This window comes from Aythya ferina, assembly GCF_964211825.1.
Source record: "Aythya ferina genome assembly, chromosome: 5".
NCBI lineage: Eukaryota > Metazoa > Chordata > Aves > Anseriformes > Anatidae > Aythya > Aythya ferina.
The window spans coordinates 59,583,551-59,595,959 of NC_140301.1; the positions used below are offsets into that span (position 1 = coordinate 59,583,551).

Here is a 12,409-nt window from a genome sequence, read left to right on the forward strand (position 1 = left end):
ACCTCCTCCGCGGGCGCCTCTCCCCGGCCCTGTCCCATCTTCTGCCTCCGGCGAGGAGTCGGCCGTGGGCCCCCCCGGCCCCCGGGAGCAGCTGCCGGCCCTGCCGCCCCCCGCCCCCCTTAGCGAGCCATGCGGAGGAGAAAGGGGAGGTGGGATCCCGGCTCTGGCTCTGGCTCTGGCAGGGAACGCCGTGTGCGGCTGATGCCAGCGAGCCGCGGTTAAACCCCGGGCTGAGGATTTTAAGAGGTGGAGTGGATGTGGGAAGGACTACTTGGAAGGGGAGGGTTAGGGATGCGGGCTGGTGTTTTGAGCCCGTGGAGGAGGAATGGCTGAAGCGGGTGCTTGGCTGAAGAATCACGGAGGTTGCCTGGAGGGTTTCCGTGTTTGACAGGAACCGGAGCGCACAGCCATATGTGAAGGTTTTTCTACCCTGAATGTTTGGAAAGCCCTCAAATTGCCGGTTAGCTTCCTCTGGCCATTGTAGGTAACAATCAGTGTAGCTTCAACCTGCCTGTGCCAGCGACCGAGGGCAGTTAATTGAGGGCTCTCGTGCAGATAAGACCTACAAAAACAGAAAAGCCGTACCCAGAGAGGGCTGGAAAAGCTGTAACTGTAACAAAACCTCATGGTTGTAGGGTTTTCTGTAACAGATTTAACTTACTGTGTCTCAGTGTGATACAAAATCTCCAGTTCCCATTGCTGACTGTGAGGGAATGGTATGTTTGAAACTGATCTTACTCCATTCATCCGAATCATGTTAGCACGAGCATGAACACCACTCAGCAGTGCTCAATGTTGTTTGAACTATTTCAGGCCTTGAAGTTGCAGATAAATGCACCATGAGTTGTTAAACTAACCTTTAGGGAAGCTTCACTGCAAAATATTCCAAAAATATATTGGAGGTGGGAGCAGAATATATGAAGTCTATTCCTCAAGGGGAGATTTTTGGAAGGTCACAGAGAATTCTCAACCTTCATTAATGGTATTTGAAGTTTCTTCTTGGTATTCAAAGGCAATTAGTTATAATTTTGATGCAGTTCAGATATGAAAAACTGCATTTTTTTTTTCCTCAACACTTCTACAATATACAGTCAGGGTAGAGGTTACACAATTTTTTTCCAGAATGCATGTGCTGATGTACATATACAGTCATGCTTCTTGAACCTCTGCACTTAAACATAAATTCAATAATTTTCATCCCTCTTTTACACTTTAGATTTAAAGCATTAGGAGAGATTTATTAAATTTCTCAATCTGAGCTGTCTTGGTTGTTAAAGTGGAACAGTCTTGACAGAAAAGCAGTATATCATGAGCCTGCTCTACAAACAGGGACAAAACAGATTTAATAAATCTCTCCTAACACTTTGAATTATATGCAATTGCAGATGTTATTGGATTCTATTTGGTGTTACCTGCACCTCAGTTTTTGCATTAAAAAACAAGTGAACAAAAACCTGGCCTAGCTTTTTAGTGATGCCCTAGATTTAAGCCACAGGAATGGAATGACAACAGAGAGTTTGCTCCTGTTCTTTTTATGTTTTTCTTGGGAAATTGGATGGAGTCAAATTATAACAGTATTTTCTTAAAGTGTAACTTGTATTTGGTTTGCTCCTTTTGCCTGGCCAGTTGTACAAGCAATGGTAATCAGTAGTTACAAGAAATTCAAACATCACATTTAAGTAAGATAAAACAGGGTTGTGAGTAACATATTTCTATGCATATTTGTAGCTGATGAGGCTACATCTCCCAGCATACAACTCTTCGTTTTCCCTTTAGTGAGACATCAAGATTGGGTACAGACGACTGGGACCTGTAGTCACTGGAAACATTGGCTCCACAGTTGAGGAGCCAGTAACAAGAATTGTTGTGAAACTCCTTCAGCACTGCATCATCAGGTATGCCTGGGTTATTAAGAAGAATCACTTTTCATTGTTGGGAACAAGGAATTTTGATTAGCTTAAGAAAGCATATTTAAAATGACATGCTGCTCCAATGTGTGTTTTAAAGAATATTTTTCTGCTTCAAAACAGCTTTTAAAAACTATTTAGATGGATGTTTCTCCCCAAAATATTTTAAAATATCTATCTAAATAATAGATATTATCCAACTATGTACACTTGATTACTGCAGGCAGGAAGATGATTTTGTCCAATGTATTCCCTCAAACTGCCACCTGAGAAAAGTTTCACGCTTTGATCAAGGTTCTCCATGACATCATTTCTTAAAAACCAGAGCAGAGCACTGCAGTTGCTACTGGGACCACGTGGCGATGTAACTGCCTTTTGGGATCTGTTTCCATTGTACTGGGCATATTCTGTATGAAGCTGCTGCAGTCTGCAGGTTGGTACTGCCACTGTTCCTTTTAATTCTTTTAGTTTTAATGCCAGTTAGAGTTCTGGTTAAACTTTTTGTATTACAAAAACATGAGTTATCAGAAGTTTTTATGCTCTTTAGAGAGGGGACAGCTAGTGCAAATATTTATTGTTGTGTTTCATGATTTCAATTTCTTGATCCCCCAAGTGAAAAAGCTGCACTTCTTTCAGTGTCTCTTATTGTGGTTTGCCCAACAGGTTGGGAAAAGCAGAGTGCCTTATTTTTTCAGCTTCCCTTATTTATCTTCACTCTTTCTCCTTCTGCCTGCCATGAATGTTTGGCAAAGATGGGAAATAACATATCTGAAGTTACTTCGCAGCCTATACAGCCGGTAGACTGTCAATGTATGTTTTATTTGGAATAGGTTTTGTGTCACTTAGTAATACTCATTTAAATAACAGACGTGTAGTCAAGCTGTTGTCCAGGCTGCCTTGAAACAGTGGCAGGAGGCAGGCACCTTTAGACAGTTTTGCTGCTGTGCTTACCCTGATGTTTGCAGCCAGCTGAGCGAGCTGCCTGCTGGAGGTGACTTTTCCTCTCCTGCAGTTTCTCTGACTACAGAAGAAGCTGAGATGACAACCTAGACTGAGTGCTTAACTTTCAGATGGCTCAAATGAATTAATTAGCCATGGTGCTCGGAGGTGATCTAATACAAATCTTCATACTAATGTGCTTAGCCTGTAATACTGCAACCTTGAACTTGCCAGATTTTTGTACTTGGCTTGTGAAGTACCCATGCCCTGCCCCATCTCTTCTCCACTGGGCGCTACCTATTTTTAGAATCCAAAAGCCAGCTGGACGACTACGCTGCAGGCTTTGCATCTTCTGAGAACTATTGCTGCAACACCCTGGTGTGATGACATCTGTAGGTATCTGTTCAGGCAGCTGTGCCATTGGGAACTCCATAAAATGCCAGTGCTGTAGCTATGATTAATAATCACATGATGTTTAAATCATCAAAAGCGCACACCTAGAGTGTATCCTGTATCCAAACTGAATTTATCTGAAAGATGTCACAAAGACTTTGGACTTTTGAAGAATGTGGTATGCAAAAGTTCTGCATCCTTGAAGTGCAGCAGTTCTGATATAATTTGCTTTCTGGTGGAGTCTTGAGAAGGGCTAAACAAACTGCCACACTTTGCCTGAAGATTCATGCTGTCTTGATAGTTTCTAAAAACAATGTTAAAACAGCAAGGACATTTTGTAAAAACAAATACTAGTACTTTACAATCTACGAAATCATTAAGGCATCACAACGTTGTTTTCTGATTGTAGCTTAACAGAAAAAAAGCAATTCTCAGTGATGAGTTTTATTTTTCTGGTGAGAATTTACTGATGGAAGTAACGTGCAGTTCAGAAAAATCAGCAAAAGCAAAGCAGAGTAACTGTCAATAGAAGGAAAACCCTTTAATATAAAAAAAATTATATAAAGTTTTATTCTAGAATATTGTTATTGTTTTTGTCCCCCTTTTTCTCCAACTCTTCATATTCTATTTGTAAATTTCTTATTTGTCAGTATTCATTAGGCACCACCTTTACACTGACACTCCAAACACAAATAAAAAAAGCATATTTTAAATCTTTCCTATTTCATTTCAGCCATCAGTCAGTGGCTCCCAGCCAGTAAGGCGGGGAGCCACCAAGTCTTGTTGGACTGTGCTGGCTGGGATTATTGTGCTGGTATGGGATGTGGTTGGGTTTCCCAAACAGAGCTTGGCTATAAAAGGCTTGGGAGCTATGGCCTTGTGCAGGAAACCTCTGCAATAAAGATTTGGTCTTCAAGGTTGTTATTTGGTTGCTCTATAGAACATTTTCCAGATTTAATGCTAGCATTGGTCACTACTGTGGCAGCTGACTAAACACATGAGATTCAGAAGTTCAGTAACACTCCCTCTATTTTCCTTTACTCAGAAGAAAATCTTGCTGGAGATGCCAGACTGACAGCTGTGACTCTGAATCTGTGTCCTTCGTTCTTACAAATTCTCAATGTGCAACGCGTTTTCTGTACGTCTTAAATAATGCATTTTTGTTATGCTATGTAAAGGACAGTTTTAAGTGAAGAAACAAGTCATTTAATTAGGGAAGCAAGTTTCATTTTCAGTACAAGCAGCACTGTGCTCTGTTGTCAATAAGAAAGTCATTTTAGAAAAGGATTTTTTTGTATGTGAAATACAGGAAAGGCATCACGTGTCCCAGTTTCTCCCAAAGTCCAAAGCTTACACAAAAGAAGATGACAAAAAATCAGGCAGCTCAGGAGGATAAATGCAGTTAGTCAGGAAGGTTCTTAGAGCAAATCACCTTCGTTACACATGGCTCCTTCTACCTATAGCAAAATATCACTGAAGATCTAGTGGCAAGCAAAGCTTGCTTTTCGTATTAAATAGGGAAATTAGAAAATAATGTCAGTACAGTCTACAAACATTTTAAGAAAATGAAAAATTAGGGAAAAAAACATTTGTATAGGGTTTTATTTTTCCCTCCCATTTCAATCTTAGCTGTCTTGGTTGTTAAAATGGAAAAGTATTGACAGAAAAGCAGTGTGTCATGAGTCTGCTCTACAAACAGGGGCAAAACAGATGTTTGGTGTCAGAAGAGGTGCTGGCATAGCAGACCAGCGTGTGCCAATTCATTTTGTTGCCTGTGCTATCTACCAGATTCATGATTGTATGATGGAAATGGTCTCACTGGGATCATCTGCATTACTCTTCAACACAGAAACTGTGAAACAACTTGTAGCAACAGTAGTCAAAACCTGAAGTTGATTTTAAGTGTTCTGAAAGCTTGGCCGAATTCACACAACACGACTCTAGCACAGACACCTTTCTCCAGTTCTTTCCAATCTGAAAGGGCTGCACTTCCGTGAATCTTAATCTGTCAGTGGTGAATATTTACAAAGTTTGTGTTCAGTTGCTGAAAGTTTAATTTTCGTGGTTTTTTTCTGTTTGTTTGTTTTGTTGTTTTTTTTCCAGTAAGACAAGCTATAAAGTACAGAACAATCAGAATATTTTATCAACTTGGCTTTAGACTATTTCATTCAGTGGATAGTTCTTCTATTTTAAAAATGTGAGGGTGTATGTTAGTTGCTGTTTTCATTTGCCATTAGTAGTCCGTGCATGAAGGCCTGTATCTTCACTGAAGTCAGTGACAAAGCTTCCATTGACCTCAGTGTTGCAGGATCAAACCCTTCGTCATTAGCATGTTGTAAAAACGGCTGTTGTCCCAGCCAATTTTAGTGGGCTTGCCTACAATTGTCAGTTGTTTAACCTAAAAATTAGCTTAGCAATCACAGCTGAAAGTGCATGTCAGACTGTTGATGTGGAAGAATACTTCATACTGAGTCATTGGGAATCTTACGATGCTCTTAGACTTTTATAATTATTAACACTCAAGCATAGACTCTGAAAATCAATAAAGATGTGAACTTCCAGATGTGGAGGAGATTCATATTCCATAAACTCCATTTTTTCTGTTACTAGTCAGTTTTGCTTTTAGTTTGCTTTTCTTCTTTCAATAGCCATATCTAGTTGCCTTCTTTGTACAACCAAACACAGCTTGCTTTTTGCTAAATTCATTCATACAAATATATTCATTCAGTTGTCTCCTTTAACAAGCCTGTTAGCTGAGACATAGCTGAGGTGATCAGGTTTTGTGTTATCAATTAGGCACATTAAGCGGGAGTTTATTTAAAACCAGCGTGCCAGAATCAAATGGCCAAGGTCTGGAGATATTGACATCTGAACGTTGCTTAGTATTTTGCAAAATAGGTTTATGTAGTACAAAAGATTCTGGAGAATCCAAGTTTGAAAGGAAAATCTGCTTCTGAAGATGGATTTTGCCACTTTTCCCTTTTTAGCTGACAGCATAACTAAGGTTTAAATTTAGTTTGATTACGTAGATGCTGATGTGGTACAATTGTACAAAGTAAGACACTGTTTCATGTTTGCTGGTATAAGGAAAACAATAAAAATGGATGTGAGATCAAAGCTGGATGTGACGGTTTTCTTAGGAAAGCAAAACAACTTCTAGTAATTTCAATTTTTAACATTTTTATGTCAACCCCTACCCCTGTCACAGTGTTGTGTTTCTCCGGGGATGGAGCAGAACAAAATATTAGCAAAGCAATAGAGATAATTATTAAAAAAGCACCTCCATGTTGTGCAGTTCAAGCTCAGTTTCAGAAGAAGGAACCTATCAGGGAAGGAAGATCTCATAAGGCAGGATGCATTAGCTTATGTCCTTTTGTAAAAATGTTTCACGTCTACTGCAAATAACGTGGTGCAGTTTCATATCAGAGTGTAACTCAAGACATGAACAGCATTTGAAGTTATTCTGAGTCTCCACCCTAAACAGAATGGTATCCTTTCTTCTCAGGAAATTTCAGTTGGTCCAGTGGACTTGGCGTCCAACTACTTCTTAAGAGATTTGGCAATGGGATTTCTTTTAGGTATTTGAAATAAGTTTGCTTTCTTGCTCGTTGTCATTCATTGTAGTGTATCACCTATGAATTTATTTCGATAAATATCTGTGCTATATTTGTGTGTGTGTAAAGGCCTACAACATATTTTTATAAGCACATTTATTATTATATCTTTGTAGGAATAATCAAAATAATTGGTTTGTAGCTGAAATTTATCATGTCACATTCTAATTCCTCCCTTGGGTTGTTTTACTCTGTTTTCTGCTCAAAATAAATAGTATAATCCCTTGTAAGAGATGAGATAAGGAAGATGAAAAAAGCTTGCCTTGCAAAGATGAGAAAAACGATGAGGTAAAAAAGGAAAGGATTGGTGATGCTAATTCACGGCAGTCAGCTGAATACTGGATGGGAGTCATTAGCTCACTCTACAGAGGTCACAAGCTTGCCCTTCTATGACACAAATTTCAATTAATATAGACGCTGTCTCAACATGAAAGCAGCAGTCAACCTGAGCTGAACCCAACTTAGGTGAGAGGCTCATTACCAATAGCAGTTAGCAAATAGGAATATTCCTGCAAGTGCAAACTGAAAAGCAGAGTGACATACCTTCAGAGCACTGAGCAAACACTTCAATCTGCTACTCATTTTCTAGGTAAAATCTGTGAACACTCAAAGATAGTGGTTGTGGAATGCTTCAAGCTCATCTAGCTGCTACTGAGTAACCCGAAGGAAAACAAAAACAAACAAAAAAAAACACAACACAACAAACAATACCCTGATGCTGCCTTCAAAAATAAAATTTAGGATCTTTTCTGAATGCAAATCTTAGAAGTGTTGAAGTTGATCCAGTGCCTTTCTAGTTAAACTAAAGATTCCCACTAACCTCAGTGAGTCTGGATTGGATTTAAATTTCTTACTTGCTTGGGGAAGCATTAGTACTGTCAAAATGACTTTCATCACTTTAAAATGGATTAACGATGCAGTAGTCATCATAAAATCATAGAATAATTTTGGTTGTAAGGGACTTTTGGAGGTCGTCTAGTCCAACCTCTGGCTCAAAGCAGGTCCTACATGATGGGGTTGCTGAACTCTTTGTTCATCTGAGTTTAGAATATCTCTGAGGTTGGAAATTCCACCTCTCTGTGCACGTTTCAGTCTTTCCAATCAGAATTTCCTGTGTTTTGATTTGTGTCTGTTGTCTCTTTGCTTATCACAAGGTACTCCTGAGAAGAGTCTGGCTCTGTCTTCTCTATATCCTGTCAGGCAGCTGAAGACAGCAACAAAATCTGCCCTTATCTTTCTCTTCTTACAGCTGAACAAAGCCAGCTCTCTAAGTCTGTCTTCATCATGGTGGCCATCCACTGCACTTTCTCCAGCATGATGAAGAATTACTTACCCAGGAAGGATAGCAGGAGGCTGCTGACATGACTTCTATATTTAGGTTAGTATCTTGCTTATTGCTGTGACATCTAAAATGCTTGTTAACATCATTAAAAAACTCAGCTATGCAAAATAAGATGTTATCATCTTTTGCAACTCTGCTGATCCTCTCTGGGTTGACACCTGTGCTGTCATATACAGAAAACTGACAGATCTGCAACAAAGCACCAGGTTGCTTGCACTGAAGCTTAATGTCAAGTAAAAATTGAATTCAGAAAGTGGAATAGGTGAAACTTTCCTAGCGCCAGCATGTCCTACCCTTCAGTAGATTAAGAAAGCACTGTGCTCTGATTCACTTCTCTGATGTCCAGGGATTTTCTCAGATGAATAACAATGTCAGCTGTTTTATTGTGTAGCTGGAATGGAAGCTATTTACCCACTATATTTTCTTAGCTATTTACCCCCTTAAAATATGTACTATCTATGTAGGACTACTATCTATGATTTTGGCTAACCAAGAGTCCATGGTAGTGTATGCTTCTAGAGCTCCCTACACAACAATGTCATTAAAATGCCAGTCACAGGTTTCTGCTAAGAGCCAGGTCAGACTGTGAACAGCTTCTTAGGCCATGCTCACTTTTGGACTTTTTGCCTGATAAATTCCACAGGTTCACATGCTTGATTATGCAATTATTTTCTTGAATTCATTAAAACACCTCACACACACTGAGTTTACAGCCCTAGAGCTGGTCTTCCTTGTAATTTATATTCTGGTAGTAAAAGGTTTAGAAACACAAAAATCTGGATTTTTTTTCCTTTGAAAACCCATTGTTGTGGATGAAGATTCTAATATTTTGTGTTTTGCTTTGGGAAGACCAGCAGAGGGTGCCTGAGTTAGAGAGCAAACCCCATTCCCAGATTTGTACTGAAACTGTTGACAATATGAGAGTAAAAAAAGAGAAGTAAATTTTAATTTAGAGCTCTTTTGAAACCAAAGAAGAATACATTAATGAAAATAAATGGAAACTAAATCACTAGGTAAATTGCACTGTTAAGAGATTATATTAAAAAAAAAAAAGTACTAAGAATTAAGAAAAAAAATCATAATTTTGATTAGGAAAGGAATTTCAGTTATCTGACCTGTCATTGGCTACTAAAGGACAGGTTCCCTGAAATATCTTTTCATGGGATTCAGGAGACTTTCACAGGTTCTAGCTTTAATGCAGGAAGCTACTCTATAAGTGACCTCTGTGTAAGGAGATGGAAGAAGAGAAAATCTTTCAGTGCAGGATTCAGAGCAAGCTCCTACTTCATGCTCCCTGGCCACCCCAACAACGGAGTTTGTTTCTGTGGGCTGCTCAGGGAGACTAAGCTCTGCAGAATCAGCGTGTTGGACACCATCTTAATTTCCTCTTGCTGTCCCTCATTTAATATTAAACATTCCAAGAGAGAAAGTTTTCACTAGTTCCCTGCATTAGTAGTCTTTTCAGTACTAGTGCAATACAAGAGCCCAGACAGAAAAATGTCTTTCTAGATTGATTACAACAGATTTAAGTTGAATAAATATTGCTTTATATACCTATGTATATATTTTAAAAATTACAAATGTGGAAAATGGGGCCCAAATCTTTCCATTGACTTTGGTGATGCTGGAACCCAGCCCAGGATGATAGAAACAGAATAGGGATCTACAAATCAGAATATAAATATTGAAGATAATGTCCTCCTCTTCACCAACACAAGAGATTTATCCCACATCAAGAAAAAAAAAAAAAAAAAAAAAAAAAAGGCTGCTTTTTAAAAAAGAAAAACATGAAATACTTACTTACCCTCACTGGATATGATATATTCATATAACTTATTATGTTCTAACCTTTAGGAATGTCCTAACCTTTACCTATACCTAGTCCTCCTGGTAAAAGTCATCCATATATTTGTATCTTGACTTCTTCTAATATTGTCTTTGAATAATTGTGAGGAATTGCATAGCAGTAATGTCACACAAACAAAACAGCGTTAGCATTAGATGTAGTTTTGTTCAATTAATGTGAACATGTTCTGTATTTTTAGTATTTACATAAACACAGTCGATTTAGTCACAACTCTTAATGTAAACCAAAGAAAGTACGTTATGAAAAGTAAATGGATAATACAGCTTATGGACTCTGGGTTCCATTACTTTCCTATCATGTTAAACAAATCTTACCTTCGTATAAATGGCACACGTCTTAGAGAAAACATTGGAGTTTTTCTGGATTTCTCGTTTTATTATTTCTCTGGGTAAATGTGCTTTTAAAGTCAATAAACAGGAATAAAATACAGATTAGTGTGGTCTAAAGGAGCAGAACTGATACAGTTCTCATCTTAAACTTTTGAATAAAATTCACTGTTACATGAAGAACCGGCATAACATGTCTGCAATACTGAAGTCACGTTCAAATATCCAGGTAGGGCATTGATGGAAACTTTTTAGAAGTAAACGGCCTTTTTAGCCTTTTAATGTAGGTGTCAGTAAAAACACGCCAAGCACTTAGAAAACAAAAAGCCAGGCTGTTTATAATCCACTTGAAAAGTCATGGATGTGAAATCTGGAAGAAGGACAGGGCCAAGTATAGCTGCAGGCAGCTGGGATCACTGCAGAGTTTTATAGCTTCAAACCAAATGTCACAATGGTGAGAGGGTAGAAAATGCCTCTAGCTTATTATATTGAGAAAGTCCTTCCCAAAGGATGCCACAAAAAGGGAGTGACCAACAACCAAGAGTCATCTACTACTGTCTATAGATGCTTCCTATATTTGTCCTGTCTGCCACTGTGTATATTACAAACTTGTATTTTTCTATGATGATCTGTTGTTGTCAGATGTTTTGTTTGCTACCTATATTTTTTTCTTGTGGAGGAAGCAATGAGGTATAGGGAGAAGAGAGAAGAAAAGAATGATTTACAGACAGTTTCACCAGTTTAACATAGGGTTTGCGTAAATAAATGGTTGCAAAGACTTGTGTAACCGTTTTTGCTATGCCTCTGCTAGGAAGTTGAACAGCCTGTCAACTTTCTGGTCCTGAAGCCTTCAGGCTGGACCTGGTTTGTGTCTGTAGCTGATGCCCCTCAGACATACCACATTGTTTGGGAGTGTGTGTGTGGGCAAACCATACCATGAACGTTGACAACAGTTTAAAAGCATGGATGGTCACGTGCCAGTGCATAACTCTGTGCCTTGGCCCTGTTTGACCTACTGGTATAGATGTAGTTTAGTCTGGCCAAAAACGTGATTTCTGTGGTTTACCTAGTGTTGCTTGGGAACAGGTTGTACTGAACTGTAATGCAGTGGCCAAGAAAGCAGTATCAACAGTTTTAATTATTGTTTTTAAAATAGATAGAAGATACAGCAGTTCATCTTGCCCTGTTTAGAATTGGTTTACATTTGTAGTCTCCAGGTTTTGAACGGGTGCAGGTTCACACACCAAATCTTAACTAAACAGACTGAAATGAAATGGATGGAAGGAATAAGTCAAATTAAGGAGAGATTTGAAGTAAGAAAAGATGGATATTATTATTAATTATTATAATTGAATAATACTCTGGCCAGAGTAGGAAGGCAGGGAGAAGGGTCTATGTGTGAAAAACATGAAGATTGAACAACATGCTAAAAGCTGAAATGAGAAGAGATTAGGGTAGCTAGGAATGCAGAGGCTTAAATGCACAAAGAAACAGAGACCTGAACTCAAGAAGCTAATTCTGGTACAGAAAGGAGAGAGCTTGTGCTCTTTGTATGCAGTAGGAAAAAAAAAATCCCAGACATACTGAGAGCAGAATTGTACCTCAAATCAGTGTCAGAACAAAATGATTCCTCTCATTTAAAGGGTTTGAATAGATGTCCCTTACACAGGGTATATTTTTTACATTTTCAGTAAATTTTATTACAAAAGAGAGTACTTTTTTTTTTAAAATAATAACTTACAGTTGAAACAGATATAAGACAGAAACTGTGGAAAATGTGGATGTATCCACTGTCTGACCAGACAGGTTTATGTAAGAAATATTTTCCGCACTCAGTTACATTTACATGGGGTGGTGTCTGCCTTGATGTGTATTTGTTAGTCTCCTCTTACAGCAACACTAAACCTATGGCACAAGTATCATTCTGATACAGATAGCATGGAGTCAAAACTGGCCTTACTTCACTTGCACTCATTTTATCATGGGCTCTCCCTAAAATTTTGTTTTCCTAAACAGAAGAA

General features: G+C 38.6%; 1 protein-coding gene and 1 long non-coding RNA gene across 2 annotated transcripts in view; one reads left to right on the forward strand and one right to left on the reverse strand.

Moving 5' to 3' along the window:
• PPM1A (protein phosphatase, Mg2+/Mn2+ dependent 1A) overlaps positions 1-113 on the reverse strand; it is a 33,885-nt gene extending 33,772 nt beyond the window's left edge. The window contains exon 1 of the mRNA XM_084520891.1: positions 3-113. The gene's annotated coding sequence lies outside the window, so the exon portion shown is untranslated. The remainder of the gene's footprint in view (positions 1-2) is intronic.
• Positions 114-289: 176 nt separating this feature from the next.
• Positions 290-5,253, forward strand: LOC311437526. Its single transcript, XR_014693534.1, has 4 exons — positions 290-982; positions 1,777-1,895; positions 2,131-2,340; positions 3,081-5,253. It is a non-coding gene; the product is annotated as an uncharacterized lncRNA (long non-coding RNA).
• The last annotated feature ends 7,156 nt before the right edge of the window (positions 5,254-12,409 follow it).